The following is a 19576-nucleotide window of genomic DNA, read 5'->3' on the forward strand; positions in this document are numbered from 1 at the left end:
GAGCAGATAACACATAGCAGAGACTACGCAACATAGCATAGATTTAGACTCGTTCCCTTTTATGAGCATATTTTACACCCCTATTCGAAAATAGCAGATAACACATAAGATTACGAACACTTAGAAGAGCAGATAACACATAAGACTCGTTCCCTTTTATGAGCATATTTTTCAACCCCTATTTTTTAACATAGCAGAAATTACGAACACATAGTACAGCAGATAACACATAAGACTACGAAACATAGCAGGGGTTTACTCGTTCCCTTTTATGATCATTTTTTCAACCTCTTAGCATAAGACTGTGTAACATAGCAGAGCTAATACAAGAGTATGGCTTATTTTCCAACCCTTATTTTAATATAACAGAGAATACATAATATTCATTCCCTTTTATGATCACTTTTTCAACCCCTATTGGAACATAGCAGAAAATACATAATACTACGTAACATAGCATAGATTTAGACTCGTTCCCTTTTATGAGCATATTTTACACCCCTATTCGAAAATAGCAGATAACACATAAGATTACGAACACATAGTACAGCAGATAACACATAAGACTACGAAACATAGCAGGGGTTTACTCGTTCCCTTTTATGATCACTTTTTCAACCCCTATTTGAACATTTTAACATAGCAGAAATTTATGAACACATTCTCCACCCTTATTTTAACGTAGCACTGATTTCGTTCCCAATCCCTAATTTAACATAGCAGAAATTACACAAGCAAGTCCTCAAATTACTAACCATCGTGAACAAAGGTCAAACTCAAAAACGAAACAACATATCGAGGTGCTGTTTCCACATTTAGCAATTGGTCATCAACTAGTACATGTTAAAAAAGTACTGACCATCGAGGTCAAAGTTTAAAATACTTAAAACCTAATAACTCGGAAACGAAGCAACGTATTGAGGTGCTGTTTGCACATTTAGTAATAGTTCATCAACCACTGCAAGTTCCAAAATAATGACAATCGAGGTCCAAGGTCAAAATACTTAAAAACTAATAACTCGAAAACGGAGCCAAATATTGAGGTGTTGTTTCCACATTTAGTAATTCATCATCAATCACTGCAAGTTCCAAAATAATGGCCATCGAGGTCAAAGGTCAAAATAATTAAAACCGAATAACTCGAAAACGGAGCCAAATATTGAGGTGGTGTTTGCACATTTAGTAATTGGTCATCAATCACTGCAAGTTCCAAAATAATGACCATCCAGGTCAAAGGTCAAAATACTCAAAACCTAATAACTCGGAAACGGATTCACATATTGAGATGGTGTTTCCACATTTAGTAATTGGTCATCAACTACTACAAGTTCCAAAATTAGTGACCATCGAGGTCAAAGGTCAAAATACTTAAAACCTAATAACTCGAAAATGGATCCACATACTGAGGTGGTGTTTCCACATTTAGTAATTGGTCACCAACTACTACAAGTTCCAAAATAATGACCATCGAGGTCAAAGATCAAAATACTTAAAACCTAAAAACTCGAAAATGGATCTCCATACTGAGGTGGTGTTTCCACATTTAGTAATTGGTCATCAACTACTACAAGTTCCAAAATTAGTGACCATCGAGGTCAAAGGACAAAATACTTAAAACCTAATAACTCGAAAATGGATCCACATACTGAGGTGGTGTTTCCACATTTAGTAATTGGTCATCAACTACTACAAGTTCCAAAAATAATGACTATCGAGGTTAAAGGTCAAAATACTTAAAACCTAATAACTCGGAAACGGATTCACATATTGAGATGGTGTTTTCATGAACATATTCAACACAACGTATATTTCAAAAAATAATCAATCATGGGTTCGGTTATGAGGAACACTTAAAAATCACCCTCCTTGAATTTTGATAAAGTCCAGAAATACTTAAATTTTCAAAAATCAATATTTGAGCTATTTTTAACCGCAGCGAACTCTGGTTCCTCGTTCAGTAACAGATCATCAACTACATGTACGAAAATATTGACTATTGAGGTCAAAAGGTCAAATAACTCGTAACAGAGCAACGGATAAATTTGTGTGATCTATTCAATTTTGTATCAAGCAGATATAACAAAATACTTTGGCTTGTGTAATATTTACCTGTACCTTGGGCAGAAGGTGCTCATGCATGTGCACTATACTTGGTAGAACGTTGATTTCATATTAACGTAAGAAGAATGTTTTTAATATATGTATGAGATTATTATGGGATAGTTGTTGATATGGACATGTTTTATGGTTACCTAGTCAGTGAATTTGTGTACTTAACAGTTTTAAGAAAAGGATATTTAAGTTATATCAAATAATAAACCAGTTTAACACTGTTTATAGACATTGTCATTTTTATTAAAAAGGTGAGATTAATGGTATTAAAATATCGAAGCTAATATTTTTATGCCAAAGAATTACTACCACTTCGGATTTTTATCTCAGCAAACGAACCAGGTTTACGACTATCTTATTGATAAGTCGTTATAAAAATTTGGTTTACCTCACCCGGGATTTTGTAAATTCAGTTCCCGAAGAAGAAGAGTAAGGTTGAATTTACTTTTATATTACAGTTAATGAATACGAACTTAACCATATTGCGAAGTGGTAAAGTAATCATAAGAAAAATGGACAACGAAACAATGCAGCAGGAATCAAATACTAGTGACCAAGGTGAAACTAGTGTAACGCCCGGTTTGTCATCAGAGGATCGACTCTTGTTAGCTGTACAGCGACAATTAATGCAGATGTCTACCGAGATAAAGAAGCAAAATGAAGAATTAAAGCAGACCATGGAACAGAAATTCAACGAATCTAACAAGACCATGGAACAGAAGATAGAACTGAAGTTTGACGAAATGGAACAGAAGTTCGACCAAGCTAATAAGCAATATGAAGAATTAAGTAGACGGATAGAACAGAAATCAGATTAAACAAAACAGACAATTGTCCAGGTGGTGAACGACATATCCTCACAGTTCGAGGAAAAGTTAAAAAGGATATCCGATGATTGTCAAGAAAAGCACAATCACCAAAATCAAGAAATCTGTGCTGTAAAAAAAGATTTAGAAGTAATAGAATCTTCCATTAAACAGCAAAAGATCCAGGTCAGCAACAACTCTAATAACATACGTGTAAATACACAGTTGTTAGCTACTATTCAAGAAGAGATTAGAACGTTACAGGCGAAAGACAACATTTACCGTAATAACTTGGGTAGTGATCGCTTTGAATTTCCCCACTCACCAGAGATGAACTCGCCTTCGCCGGGGTCTGATGAAGATATTATACTAGAAGAAAGTTGTCCGAAGAGTACTGATGAGCGAAACATAGATGGTGTGACGACACAGCATGCCACGGATAGGAACTATCACTCAACAAGAACAAGGAATGAGAAAAAGAAGGTCAAATTAAGTGTCAAAATGAGTGAAATTCGAGCTATGAGCAAATTCAGTGGTAAGTGTAATGAGAATGCTACTTCTTTCTTAGAGAAATTCCAAGACGAATGCAACATAATGTCTATCGATCGATCACAATATATGAAATTAATACCCCATGTATTACTCCCACCTTGTTCCTTATGGTTTAAGGCAATACGTGATCACATTAGTACATATGAGGAATTCAAAGCGGCCTTAATCGCAAATTATGAAAATGACTTTTTGCTGGCAAATAGAGATGCCACCCTTAGAAATCAACACTTCAATCCTCGATTGCACAAATCTGTTGTAGAATTTGTTGTAAATGTCTACAACGAATTAAAGGTCGTTAATCCTTTGCAATCGGAATCGAGAATAATAGCATCGATTCGAAATTTGCTTCCATTTAAATTGCAACAGATCTTATTTTCCACACAGTGTATGAGTTTCAGCCATTTATTGATGCTTGTCCAATGCTACGAAACTCAATACCATGCCATGAATCCACAATCAGGAATAGGTAAAAATAAGAATAATTCAGATCATTTGGTGCCTGTTCGGAATTTAAATATTCGGAGTGTGAATAATACAGAACCTAACCTAAGCCGAGTATACTCTAGCAATCAAAATGCGCAAAATAGACAAGGTTATGTAGAGAATCCGCCTAACCTAATTAATCGTAGAAATTCATATGTTAGACCATATAGTCAAAATAGATTTAAAAATCGACGTAATGTATGGCGAAATTCCAGAAATACAGCGAACTACGCGGATAGACGTAATGGAAGGACAAGAGATGGCACTTCGCATCAAGATCCAGGCATTGAAGTAATTTCTGTACAGAACAATAATACGGGACATAATCACGATTGTGCTGTACAGTGTACCTTATTGGAACCATACACGAGTATGAATTTAAACTAATCGCGGCTGATGTGGTAGGGGTTAAATCCATGTCAGCTGTAGATTCTCATGAACATTTATCTAAAAATTTAAACGATAATTCTTACGAACATTTATCTTCCAATTTACATGTTCATGCTAATTATGAAAATGATTTTTCACATGACGTCACTGTAAATAATTATTCTGAAATAGCAATTAATAGGTGTCAGTACCAATTTATACCGGTTGTAAATCGTTGTTGGTTTGAAGATGATACTGTCAATGATGGTTTTAATATTGAAGAAAATTTTGTATTTTTAAAGTCATATAGTACAGCTAAAATACCTATTAAAGTCAATGGGTTAAGTACCGAAGCTCTACTTGTCAAATTGGAAGATTCGACAATTATAGATTCATCCAATCTAGTGAATATGGTAAAGATCCGAAGACATAACAAGTTTTTAAAACGTAATTCGCAAGTAGAGTCTTTGCAGGAAGGAAAATATCGGATCAAGGTCAATGACTTAGTTTTTGTTAAACAACATCCGCAAATTAATATGTTGCTAAAGAAGATTTACAAATTTTGTGACATTTTTTCAGGTCCTTATTTATGTTTTAAGGAAATAAATCCTAAAGTTTTCGAATTGTTGAACGCTAAAACGGGGATGTCAATTGGACTTCGCAATATAGATGAGTTAAAGGTTTGGAAACCTACTCCGTATACAAAGGAAAAATGGATGCATCTAGTGAAAGAATTAGTAGCACCTGACATTCTTGCTCAAATAAATAGGAATGAAAAATAATAATAATAATAAAAATGTATTTATATAATAACAAAAGGGTGTCTTTTGTTTCTGTAAAAAAATAGATTTATTTACTTACATGTGCTTATTCAAACGTAGATTGTGTTTGATTTTTGATCTTTGTTCAATTATGTTTTCTTCGATTTTTATTCATCAACGATAAGTTTACAATGACTTGAATTCTTTCTTATTAACGTGAAGGATTATAATTTAATTCATGATTAATCAAGCACAAAAATTGTTTTCATTATATTAATTTGTGTTAAAACTTTATTGTTAAAAATAGGTATTGATGAAGTGTAAGATTTGTTTAATGTATATGTGAAATGTAATGAATAGATATACAAGGTGCGATTAAAATATGTTGGACACAAGCTATGTAAGAACATTAATGTAAACGGACCAGTGGTTCTTGAAGATAAAAGCCAAGCCTACTCATGACTTTTATATTCAGTCCCTTTGTCGAGCGACATTTTTATATAACAAAATACTTTGGCTTGTGTAATATTTACCTGTACCTTGGGCAGAAGGTGCTCATGCATGTGCACTATACTTGGTAGAACGTTGATTTCATATTAACGTAAGAAGAATGTTTTTAATATATGTATGAGATTATTATGGGATAGTTGTTGATATGGACATGTTTTATGGTTACCTAGTCAGTGAATTTGTGTACTTAACAGTTTTAAGAAAAGGATATTTAAGTTATATCAAATAATAAACCAGTTTAACACTGTTTATAGACATTGTCATTTTTATTAAAAAGGTGAGATTAATGGTATTAAAATATCGAAGCTAATATTTTTATGCCAAAGAATTACTACCACTTCGGATTTTTATCTCAGCAAACGAACCAGGTTTACGACTATCTTATTGATAAGTCGTTATACAGAAAAAGTGAGTGGCTTATTTACTTTTGTATTAATGAGAAAGAAATCAAACAAACATAATTTTAACTAGCTCAATATTTTTGTGCTACTCAAATAAACGAAAGAATAAATTTGAATGACCTATTCAATTTTGTACCAATGAGAAATGGCATTTTATCTAGCCCAGAATTTTATATCATTTAGTACTACTCAAATAAACAAAAAACCGAAGAAGGTTCATTTTAACTAACTCAGACTTTTATATCATTTTGTACTACTCCAATAAACGAAGGAATATCAGAAAAAAAGAAGTAAAGAATGAATAACATTTTCAGCTCAGCTATCCTCAATGCAGTTTTCCTGGATTTTTCTCATTCACATTAGGTACATTTCGTGATGGTGCTTAACATGTGGGTCCCAGGCCACTTCCTTCCTTCTCCAATCTTTTCCTTCTTCCCTTTCCTCGGATAGGGAGATCGTCCAGGGACGTCATCACTCATACATGACGGGCTAACATGGTCATAGATATCGAAAGCCCAGAAATCTAACTCCTAAATAACCCTAGAATTCCTTCGGAAGGTGATTGGAAGAGGAAGGGGGGGTATAGTGCTGCGACACTTGAAATGCGTCTTGATCTGCACACTTCAACAAACTCTTCTTGTTAGATTACTCAGTTTCTCTTTCGTTATTCAAAGTATTGAAATGTTCTCGGAGGATACTATCGCCTCTCCCTTTAATCCGTCCGTGGTATCATTCTGACTTTTACTTTTTGCTTTTTCGCTGCTAATTCAAAATGCTCACTCACAGATTTTCTTCTTGTGACTGTAGTGGGTGCAAGAAACAAACAAACCATGAAAGGAAGGGGAAAAAAGTGCTTCTGGACTCTTTTCTTCACCATTCTAACCACTGAGAAGTGAGAATCACAACATGATTTTTCTTGCACGATCGTTTCTTTTAAAAGCCACTTACAAGCCAACAGATGGTCAGTAACCCCTCTCCTCCTTACAGCATACATTTTATTCTCTGTTGCCAAACTTACCTGTTGCAATTAAACTAACGCGTGTAATTAAAATTGGGGACTGTGGTTGGACTTATATGGGTCTTGTGTATTCTTATTAAAAATTTCAAGTCATTACCTGCAATAGTTTGTTAGAAATTACCATATTAAAATTTACGTGTTATCAAATGGAGTGTTAGAAACTTCAGCGAATAGGTATAGATCTCATTAAGGTGATCCTTAAGTTGAGGAAGAGCCAAAAGTCGTAGGACACAAGATCCGAACTATAGGCAGGATGAGGCAGAATGTCAACAGCACTTTGGCAGCAGATGAGATAACTTCGAATTTTTGGGGGGGAGACGTGTGACGGTAGTCCACACCGACTGACCCTTCGTTTCTGGGTCGTAATGGTGTATCCATGACTCATCACCATGGATGAATGTTTCTGGGCACACAACCTTCCGCAGTCATAAATTCAATGACAGCCCACTGTTTCAACCGGATGTCACCACTGGATAGCTTAAACATCAGTGCATTAATGATAAACAGTTCAGAATTTTTTCAGTACTATTAGCCAAGTAGTGAACTTGAAGGCATTACTTTCTGAATCACCTGAATTTCTTAATCGCACAATTTGTTTCAGTACAATTGGAATTATAGCTCACGACAAAATATAACCAATTTTTTCCTCGAAGGTCAAGATCTAAGGGTTTACTTGTCCCTACCATAAATCCTTCATTGTAACTAGATTTCGGCGTTGCCGCACCAACTCAGGTGGAACTGTATAAAGCTCTCAGTATGGCTAACCCCATTACGGTTATCATAGTAGCCCGAGCCCGTGCAGACCTCTAAACACATTACCCCACAGAAATGAGTGCCATAAGTCCAGGCCTTCTAAAGGCTGTTGCGCCAGGAATTTAGTTATCATTATTATTATTGCTAATAATAATATGTAATATTAGTAATAGGCTTAATAAAGATTCTGCCTGTTTATCTGCTCTGCTTGTAAGTATATTATTTCTAACTTTAAGATATAGTTATACAGGTCAATATATAATTGATCAGTTTCTTTCTAATGTGATTCGTCACGTATATAAAAACTGGACAAACTACAAATTAGGATAATATACACAGGAAATTAATAATGATAGCTTTATTACTCAGATATTAACCTGCATACATTAATACATATGAGGATTTAGGTACTTAATAGAATGCTTTTTAATCATTTCTTTTTTTAAAAAAGAAAGTTATAAATTGTCATTATATACAGATGGCCTGTCGAATAATAATAATAATAATAATAATAATAATAATAATAATAATGTTTTCCCAGGACATTGAACAAAGTTATCATGTCTTGCAAAATATTTTTGATGAAGACAAAGATCATGTTGTCATCCAGATAGATCAATCGTCCTCAGAAACTGAGGAAAACGAAAACGAGGACATGTTTTGAACTCTTGAAGTGTTAAGTTCCAATTGTTTATTTTATCTATTTATGTGAGAATTTTCAAAATAATGTTCAATCAGGTCTGATATAGTGCTTTATGTGAGATTGATTCTAAGTTGCATGAAGGGCATAAACAAATAATAATAATAATAATAATAATAATAATAATAATAATAATAATAATAATAATAATAATAATAATAATAATAATAATAATAATAACATTTATAAAAGACTAACATTAGTGCATCACGCTAACTCCTAATAGTAAATCACGTTGATGCTCATTGCAATAATATAATGCAATAATTTAGATTTGAGCATTTATATTTATGTATTCGCAAGTTCGTTGGTCGGCTAACTAAAAAAAGAAAGAAAAAAGAAAAGTGAATGCAAACAATTAGAGCTCTTAAGTATTGACTTTAACCTATAATTAGTGCTTGAACTTTTCGGGTAAACTGTACCCGCCCGATACCCATTGCGTTTGGTTTACTCGATCCTTAGACCTGATAAACCCGTTTGACCCGTGTTTGGTCTGTTTGGACCGTTTGAACCAATAGACTCGTTATGAGTTCGTACATTCTAATTAGAATAATTTGTGTTATGATAATAAAGTAAAACAACACATCATTTACAATAATGACAGACTAAGCTTGTTTTTATAAAAACGGGATTATCAGGTCATCCCTATTCATACGGTTCAATCGGGCAAACCCGATTCATACGGGTAAAAATAATATATCGGTCCAACGTGCGGTCCAGTTTCTATTCTATTTTCCGAGCATTACCGCAAATGCACAGTATCCCGAAATGGCTCGGAGGTAAAAACTATCATATTATTATTATTATTATTATTATTATTATTATTATTATTATTATTATTATTATTATTATTATTATTATTATTATTATTATTATATTAATAGGAGAGAAAATTACTTGTTGAACGACCTGTATGTATTTTATCCCTATTTTAAATGGTTATTCTGGTTTTATGTATCTGCTTATTCGTTTGCAACACTCTAGAAAGAATAGTTCGAGACTTCATTGTTTACCCTGGCGGCAGGGAGAGTGGCTAAGTTTTTGTAATACCGGCAACATCCAACTGGTTGACAAACCGCACGTGGCCGCTAACAACCATATGACAGTTTTACTGCTGATAAGAAAACTTGGTTTAACTTTGAAAACCACTATATCTGTTATCATTCGCCACGTCGAAATACTTTCCAGCGATGATAAAATTAACTTTATCCATGTTCTCAAAAACTACGCATGCGAATAATATAAAATGTGTCTCATCTTTGAACTTGTTGTTACAAGCTAATAATTGGGAAAAAAATAATTGTTTGAGTTTAAGAAAATGAGAAAATGATAACTGAAGTTAACAGTCGAGATTTTACTTAAGTAAATATCGGTATTGTTAAAGCGTTATCTCTTGGCAACGAACACTTTAAATATAAATAGCTACCAGGTGGTTTGTTCATTGCTTATATTTGTAACGAAGATGTTTGCATTCGACTATACCTATCGAACACATTTTTATTATACTTGGCTGGGTTTGTTTTCAGAGTAGAATCGTGATATGGTTCTTTTCATTTGTAATGGTGGTTTGCAATAGGTTCAACCACATTCTTTCGATTTGCCTTGGTCTGTAGGAGAGTTCAGTATTGGCCGTATTGGACGTTGTTACGCCAATAGGAGCTTTGAGATACATCGTAACTGATTGCTTCACCTGTGCTTACGTTCAGTTAGACAAGTATATTATATGAAGAATCATTTAATTTTCACACACTTGTTCTAGAATGCCTAACTAGTCTGGATTAGAGATGCTGCAAATAACGGATTTTCTTAGGAGATTCAGAAAAATAGACCCCAAATGTGACTACAATATTAAGCTAGAATCGGCAACCCTGAAATTCATCGCAAGGTAAGATTTTTTCTTACTCACACTGTGTAACATTAGAAGTTATTTCCTCTATTTTAAGTATTATACATAGTCAAAGTAAAACTATGAAACAATATTCCACTGTTACGGTCTTTAAGTGAAAGAAGTCACGTGATTAATAAATAGTAGAACTCTGGTAATAACCACAGGTAATGCCTGTAACAAATTCAGATGGCCTAGGGTCGAACTAAGAACTCTCCGCACAAGAGCTAAGCACTGGACCTTACAGTTCTTTCTCTTCCTAATTTATATCTTCTAAAGGTGTTTGTGAAACCGTTATTCCATGCATACGAGTGGACCTTTGGACCTTCTCCTCCAAAGTTTGCTTGGGTCTTCCAGAATCTATTTACCTTTGCTTGGATCTTTGGATACTTGAGAACTGGTATAAGTCAACTGCCTCATCTCCAAAACTTAAACAAAAATTGAGGCCACTTGTTGCATGTCGCCTTTTTCCAACAAAAGGGATGACCTTATTAAAATTTATTTTTTGGACATAGAACGAGGCTTGACCCGAATTTTTATTATTTCATTTTGATTGCAATGTCTATCCTAACTCAGTAGAAAATTCAAATTATATATAAACTCCTATCAGAAATCAGTGGGAACGTGTCCTGCATTTTCGAAAATTCTACTTCTAAAAGAGTAAGCAAGACAATTTCAATAATATTTTAAATTTGGGATTTGTATTCATAAAATGCATTTCCCGTGCAAAGAATGGGCTCTCCTAGAGGTATTACATAGAAATAAAGAAAACAGTAAACTATAATAAGATATACTTTTAGAATGAAAAACTTATTTTTTCTTCAGTTACTACACAGAACTTTAAGTAACACAGAGGCTGATGGGCTTCCTTACATACGACTTTGAATTATTTATTCATGTACGACACTTTGCCCATTACCACTACTTACATTCTATGCGACGATCAGTACTTTTGACGATTTTTTGGCAGTGGACTTTGAAATAGAGAAGACTTTTTGCAGGTATACAAGAGGTATTTTCTTCTGCTCTTGTTGAGAGGCCAGAAACTATGCATACTTTACGAAAAGAAAGAAATGACCAAGTGCACACCTGTCCACTGGGTTGGCTTCGTGATTCTTCACTGGAATGTAGGTGAATGGAATCGATCTTATCCCAGTTCTAGCTTCCATCCGTCTATGTGGAGTGCCAGCAATAATTTGGTAGACTTAATTTGACTGTACGCCCTTGTCCTGACGCAGTTCCACTCGATTGAAGCCCGTTTACAACAGTGTAAGGATTTCGTTGTGTACATATCCTTCAAATTATGTTCTTGGTAATACGTAGCATTGATTTTCATACTATTTGCACCTTGAAGTTGCTTTAATTTTCCCTAATAACAGAATCAGCTTCACTCATCAAACCGGGTAAGTTTAGATACAATGACTGACAGATGACCTGAATAACGATTTTTTTTGTCGACTTCTGTATAATACCTATAACCTTCCCACAATTTTTGAGATGTATCCACGCCACATTTCCGGTGACTACAATTTCCACCGATCTCCGGCCAGGTGGATCAGGTCCACAGTTGATTTCCTGTTGGATCAGATGGCAATTTCCATCGCACGAACACACTCCTCATGAACCATATTTTGTGAATGGCATGGTACATGGTAGTTGGGGCACATGCAACCATAGGTCATAGAGTACCGAATGAGTGGATTATCGGACACCGTCACTGTCTTAATGTTGCACAACACAAGCAGCGTCAGCTTCATGGATCCGTTTTGAATTCAGCTCAGTGCTACACAGTTTGTTTGCCGTCGCGCTACGTATTGTTGTACTATATGACCTTCACAGTGGAGCTTACAATTCATCCCCACACTGAACAGTAAATCCGTGTTTTAGCACTTTTAGCAATGATGGAAAAACTAGAGTATGCATCGGAAAGTACGTACTTCCCAGAATTCATTAACTTTCTGCCTCATTGGACTTCGCAAGAACACAGTTATTTTGAAAGCACACACATTACTAGCTCCGAAATAGAGGTTTCTGTACTGTATCGTATTCTTGGGATTTCCACTTTATGGAAGCCTATCAGCATCTACATCTTTTCGACAACTTAATTTTACAGTGATGTCATCAGCAACTGAAAATTAAATTATGGAGTCACGGAATTCGGCGTGATCATACTCTTTCCAGGACGCCATACGTATAAGAATAATCATAACAATCTTCGCCTAATAATAGTCTAGATAAATAAATAAATAAGCAAATAAATAAATAAATATAGAAGAGATCACTAATGTTACTAGCGAGTGCATTGCAGAAAACGACGTAGGTAATAGGAAGATGACCATCTGCGGCATAAATTTTGTCTAATCTAATCTTGTCTAATTTGCTAGTTTTATCATGAAAATGAAAATTAATATGGAAAGTATTTTAGTGCACAGTTCAGCAAATCTTGCAGGACTCGGTTCTGGACAAACCTAGCAAGTACGTTACAATAAATGTGTAAGAATATATAATATGTTAATTTCTGTCACTTGTGAGAGGGTATTTAACAAGACAATGTAAGAAAGATATGAAGAAAACGGTTACTAATAGCGTTAGTAAGTTGGAAGAATGCGGATGGATAAAACCCAGCCACTTGAACGCATCCAACGTGTAGAATGTACTATCTGGTAAAACTGCCTAATTCGGCTGAAACCTGAGCAACAAAGAGGAGATATCTAGATACCCTATTACTGATAATCAGGTGGATCGATCTGGATCCACTACAGGACAGGAATAGGAATTTTATTTCCGAGCACTGGAAATGGGTTTAAGCCAATTGTCGGTAGTCTGAGTTATTTTTCTAAATTGCCAGGATTAGCTGGATGATATTGAGTTAGTAGGACCTACATAAAACACGTAATTATTCAGATAAGAGTTCGCGAAACAGCAAACTATACACTTCCAAGTACTTCTGTTCATGAACATGACCGCAGTGGCTTCAAGCTTCGGAGAGAATGCCACAGTACGACTAAAACATGACTATAGGCTTTTAAGTGGACTAAAATTTCCCGGATTCAGGCTAGTCATAAACGGCACATATTACTTGTAGCCTTGCTAGCCATCACCTTTAGTTCAATGTCCTCATCTGGTGGCTAGTCGCTGCCAGTCATTGGTCTGTTCGTCTATTAGTGATCTACAAATCGTCAGTTGAATTCCGTCAGCAGAAGTTCTTCCCATCTTCACATTCTGCTGGTCCTAGAAAGGGACGCACCGGGTTTCCAATTGAGGTAAGTGGGAGAAGCCTCCGTTATTGAATTATGTCCTCGAGTAACATGGCCGAAGCTTTTGTAAATTGTAGCTACTACCGTTACCGATTGCATCTCCTCGTCTGCCCTAGTACTCTGTTTCCTGCAAACACCAAAAAATAAATAAATAAATAAATAAATAAAACCTTGTAATGAAAAGATCACAAATGTGATTTTGGTTTTTCGCAAAAAGAAACCCTCTTCCTTTCTAAAACAAAATGGGTTTTAGACCGGCTGTAACATAGTCAAAGCTCGATTCTGATCTTCAAATGCATTTTATTTTCTCGTCAGTCTAATTTCCGAAACCAACAGCATCAGCATTGTAACAACAATTCAGATTGCCAACACAACTTGGTCAGAGAGGACATAGTATTCACTCATAAATGTATAAAGTATACATTTTCAACATTAAGAAATATCAAATGTGGCACCCACATCAACACGGTATTGAATTTTAAAAAAATATACTTTAAACGAAGACTAGATGACGTATTCAAATTTATTTCGATAAGTGATGAGAACCACAAACTGACTTCTTATATATGTTAGACATAAGACTCTTTTTTTTTTCTACGAACGAGAGACACGAAGATCATGTGGATAAAGAGAAATTATCTGGAAAAAATTCTCATTGCTCTTCAATATCATTCGTATTCGAATACTAAACATCTATTGCATCGTATATTTATCACTTTTTACAGTTGATTACTGTTAGAACAGAACGGTAATGACTAAAAGAAATTTAAACCATACTTTAGGCTCATACCCATCTATACTTCTTGTTTCGTATGTCTTGACAAATTACGGCTGAAAACTAAGGACATTTGAAAGTAGTGTAAGTGATCTGCATTTTGTAATCCTCGGCCCACTACCAATGGCTTGGTAACCAAAATGTTAAAGAATATATTTCACAGGGAGCATCGATTTGGCCATCACTCGAATAGAGAATTATAAAAATGAAATATTGCGGTAGCAAGCCTAAAAGTTATAATTTTAATTGCGTTATTTTTAGATGCGATTTTACATGGGATTAGTGTTATATTAAGACCTTGACTAAGGCATGAATCATGCGGTAGTCAAACCTTTAGATGACGCAAATCATTAGTAAGAACGCCTCGAATATGATCTGTATAATTTGTTAAACTTTTACTCATAGACACTGCACTGCATTATGCCGCGCCATAGCACGTCACTGCTACGTTAAATTGCCGAAAATATTACTTAGTTAACAAGGTCTCCTGTTTAGAACCTCTTCAAAAAGAAAAAAGAAGAAAGACGGAAAAAAGAAAGCGATCTATTACCTAAACTGAACGTCGATTATTTTTGTCAGAGAACCAACCTCAAAATGCTACAAGAATTTGAAAAAAATAATTGCAGAGGTGATCGCAAGCAAAAGCTTGTGCACTCCTGAAATATAACAGTATCATGTGGTTCTTTCTCTGCAAATAACACGTATAGTTTTACTTTTGGATCCATTCGAGAGAAGACAAAATTCACTAAAAGTGAAAGTTGCTCACCCTGCCATCTCACAAAAATGTTAGAAAGTTTTAACATTTTTAGATAATATCGTATGTGAATAGATACCGGTATATCTTCAGAAGTTCGTTAATCCAAATGCTTGTGTTTGGTAGTGGTAGGATAGTGTACACTATTTTATAAGTAATATTGATATTTCTAAACATAAAAAACTTCTTTTCAGTTGCTGCATTAAAAAAAGCCATTCACAGGAAACTATACAATTCCTATTATTGAAGAGAGCTTAAAGAAGTTTCTAATGTTTAACATCTGTATAAATAGCAAGAGGAACTTCTGTAAAAATAATCTTATTTTAAATTAAATTGAGCATTTTCCTTCTTGCTCAATTTGAGCAGTATAGCTTAAGTAAATAGTCCTATGGTCAAGAATAAGATAATAAGAGAGGGGATAAACTCATCAAGATTTGGAAATTTACTTAGTTACATAATTTGATAAAAATATTTTCCCGGCTTACTGTCAGTAAAAAAAATAATATTTTTTAACGCCGTATAGTGTAATTTTCTATGTTTTGTTTGGGGTCGAGTTTCTTGAAAATGATTTTAATGAACTACTTCGTATTCCGTGAGTGATCTATTAAAGAACTCTACAATACAACATAGTCTACCATATAACATTTTGGTTTGATGTATTTAGCATCCTTATATAATGAAAGGGACAGGTTTGGTTTTATGTATTTTTCGTCAAGTCAATTTTGGGCCATATTTCATTATTACTACACTATGGCATAATAGATTTGTTTCCAGACGACGAGAAAGAATACCCAAGGAATGAAGTTTCTCAAAATCATTTATGACAATTTTCTTGATACTTCAAAAAAGAAAGATATCATTAGTAGCTTTGCATAATGGCATAATTCGTTATTCAATTCAAGAAACAAATCAGAAGCACGGAAATTTTCTGCCTTTAATCTTCATTAATACAATCTGTGTTGAAATCAAATTACTAAAGTCATCTCTGATACTTCGTCAGTATTACGCTGTGTCGCTAAATTTTAGAATTAAAAAATGGTGAAGCATTTAGTATTTAGTTAAAGTCTACCTTGAGACAGACTGCAGCTACCAATCAATATCTTCAGTGGCAGCAACTATGCCCAGTGCTACACAGTTACTACTTTATAGAGAATTATTGTTTTACACTACTATAATTTATTATTAATAATAATAAAATCGAACAATTGTGCCACGGTATCATGGAATTTCAGTAAAGATGCGTCGCCAGGCAAAAGAGAATAAAATCCACCATCCTAATTGAAGAAACTTTTTTATGAATTATTTTAAAATCTGCAATTAGAATTAGCACAGAAAAGATTTCATGTCCATCATCCCTTGTTTTGAGTGAACATAATTTATAGAATCTAACAATAAGCAATGGGATGTAAAAGCATTGAACTGATGCTCATAATAGTTGCTATCAGTGGCGTACTTAGGGGGGCTTCCGGTCTTAAGCCCCTCCCCGAAATCTTACTTAGTATAGTAAAGTGTATGAAATATCTTGCAAAATTTTTACATTTTCAGGCAAAGCCCCCCCCCCGAAAGTTAGCAAAGCCCTCCCCGAAACTAAATCGTAAATACGCCACTGGTTGCTATATTACTTAATAGTTAACATTATCTTAGATTAGTGACTAGTTAACATTTAAATTACCGTAAGTTTTCGTGAAGTAACTTGTAATGTTCGTGTACTGTGAGATTATTATTTTTAACACCTAGGTATGGCGAATATGAAGAATTGTGATTGGATATTGGAGAGAGCCAACTCCACGATGGCATAATCACTTTGCAGAATGGCATAATCACTTTTTGGATACGACTGCACTTTATTGTCAATGTGGCTTGTACTTCTTTAATAAAGCAATTCGCACTTTACTTGATTGATCTTTTAATAGAGTTTTCGAAATTACTTTGTAAGGAATACACAATTATTTTTTACGGCAGCCGAATTGACGTTTGGCCTTGAGTACTACTCTTTCATGTCGACCAATCTCCTTACAGTGACGTTTGACCTTGGTACACTGTTCTTTGTCTACCAATCTACTTACATTGATGTTACTATAGCACGGCCAACAAGAGATGGTCTCTGACATTTCTTACCACATGCGGTGGGACATTGCAACCCCTACTTTGATACCAGTGTTACCAACCACGATCACTCTGTCTTATACCATTAATTAAATTGCCACTAAAGTTGCACCGAAAAAAAACCTTGACACGCGAGTAGTGGCAATGTCACTGCGAGCTGTCAGAAACTTTCTCTTACAGGACGCACTATAGCGTTGTGGTGTGAGAGCCCGATTTGGCTGACATGCTATATGTTCTTAGTGAGGCTAGCGTATCGTAACATACCCTCATTGAAAGCAAACACATTTTTGCGGAGGTTTGGAGTGCCACGCACAAATTCATTGTTGTTTGATTCTTTATGAAAGTTTAGCGTCCGTTTTTAGCACCGAGACTATATGGGGAGGATGAGGAGAGGGCATAGATTTACTTTTCTTATGAAAGAGAGACAGGTGTCTAGCTTGATGCTATTTCACTCATGGTAATGAAAGGGAATGAAACAAGCAACTGCAATGATATTGAAAGGGAATGAGACATTGCTTAGCAGTTTAAGATGTTTTCTCCCAAAGCAATGTTGCTAACTTGAGAGAGATGAGTTATTAAATATAGAGGAGTTGACTTCCAAGATAGAGACAAAAAAATCATTTTCCGCATCGATGACGTTTTGTGGTGATTTTTTAAAATTATGATTTGGCGACTTACAAATACAGATTTTCGTGCTACTAATAACTTCCTTCTGCAATCAAGCACTATTATTTCGAACGAATTTTGGTCTTTCCTTTCTATCTTTTTGTCTATTTTATCTGCGTAACTTTCTAATATGACCACCCCTCCACGATCCCACTTTGTTTTCTGTTACTCCTTGCTCTCTAACAAAGACAAGTTCAAAGATTCAATGTCTTTTAATTTGCACAGCTTCCATTAAGAGGCAGAAGTAAAGCACCGTTAAAAACAAATATACTCGTTGTAGAAGTATAAGTTAAAAGTGAACTGGTGCCAGATTTTTCTTTCTTTTGTGGACTTTAAATTCTTTTGCATTTTTTTAAATCGTATGATGTAAGTACTTTATGGTGTTGCTCCGGAAGTACTATAACTAATTTGTAGTGTCCTTTCATTCAAAATTGGAGTCATTTCATTTCTTTTCATTAACACAAACTTTTTGTGTCAGTGTTTTGTCAACACCAATCCAAAGGCACGAGCGCCAGGACACTTTCTCATTAGTTAACGCAACACTTCAATTCGGCTATCGCGTACTACATAAACATAGTAGAACAGAAGTGTTCAAACCGCAGCCCGCAAGGTTTGGAAATTTAACGTTTTCAAGAATTCAAAAACGAAAACGGAATCTTCTAGCTCAACGTCCCACGATTATGCCTGTTAGGCTAAGGTGGACGATGATTAAAGCAAGTGAATGATGATGGAGGAATTGATGGAGTTGAGTTGATTTTAGTTTAGCGTCCCTTTCAGCAGCGAGGCTATATGAGACGTGGACCTACTGATTAACGTGGAATCCGAACCACATGAGCTCCCGCCTGGAATCGAACCCGGAGAGGAATTGATGGAATGAGAAAGTGGAAGGAACGGGACTATCCCGAGAAAACCCACTACCACAATTTCTTAAAGGTCAAATATTTAAACGGAAATAACTCGTAAACGAAGCAACGTATTGAGGTGATGTTTCCACATTTAGTAATAGGTCATCAAGTACTTACCATCGAGGTCAAAAGTCAAATATTTAAACCTGAATAACGCGTAAATGGAGCAACATATTGAGGTTGTGTTTCCATATTTAGTAATAGGTCATTAAGTACTACATGTTCAAAAAATACTGATCATTGAGGTCAAAGGTCAAATATTGAAACCCGAATAACACGCAATCGGAGCGACATATTGAGCTGCAGTTACCACATTTAGTAATAAGTCATCAAGTACTACACGTCACAAAAAGTATTGATCATCGAGGTCAAAGGTCAAATATTTAAGCCCTAATAACTCGCAAACAGAGCAAGGTATTGAAGTGCTGTTTTCACATTTAGAAATAGGTAATCTAGTACTACATGTCCCAAAAGTGTTTATCATCAGGTCAAAGGTCAAATATTTAAGCCTTAATAACTGCTAAACGGAGCACCGGACTATATTTGTGTGACTTATTCAGTTTTGTACTAAGCAGAAAAAAGGTGAAGAATGAATAAATTTGCCTGTCATAATTTTTATACTAAACAGAAAAAGTAAACAAACGAAGGAATAAATTTGAGTAGCCTATTTTTGTGTTAAAAAAAGAAGGTTCATTTTAACTAATTTAGCATTTCATACTTTTTGCACCGTTTAAACTAACGGAATAATTTGAATGGTCTATTT

The sequence above is a fragment of the Thermobia domestica genome, chromosome 11 (genome assembly GCF_964235325.1).
Source record: "Thermobia domestica chromosome 11, izTheDome1.hap1.1, whole genome shotgun sequence".
NCBI lineage: Eukaryota > Metazoa > Arthropoda > Insecta > Zygentoma > Lepismatidae > Thermobia > Thermobia domestica.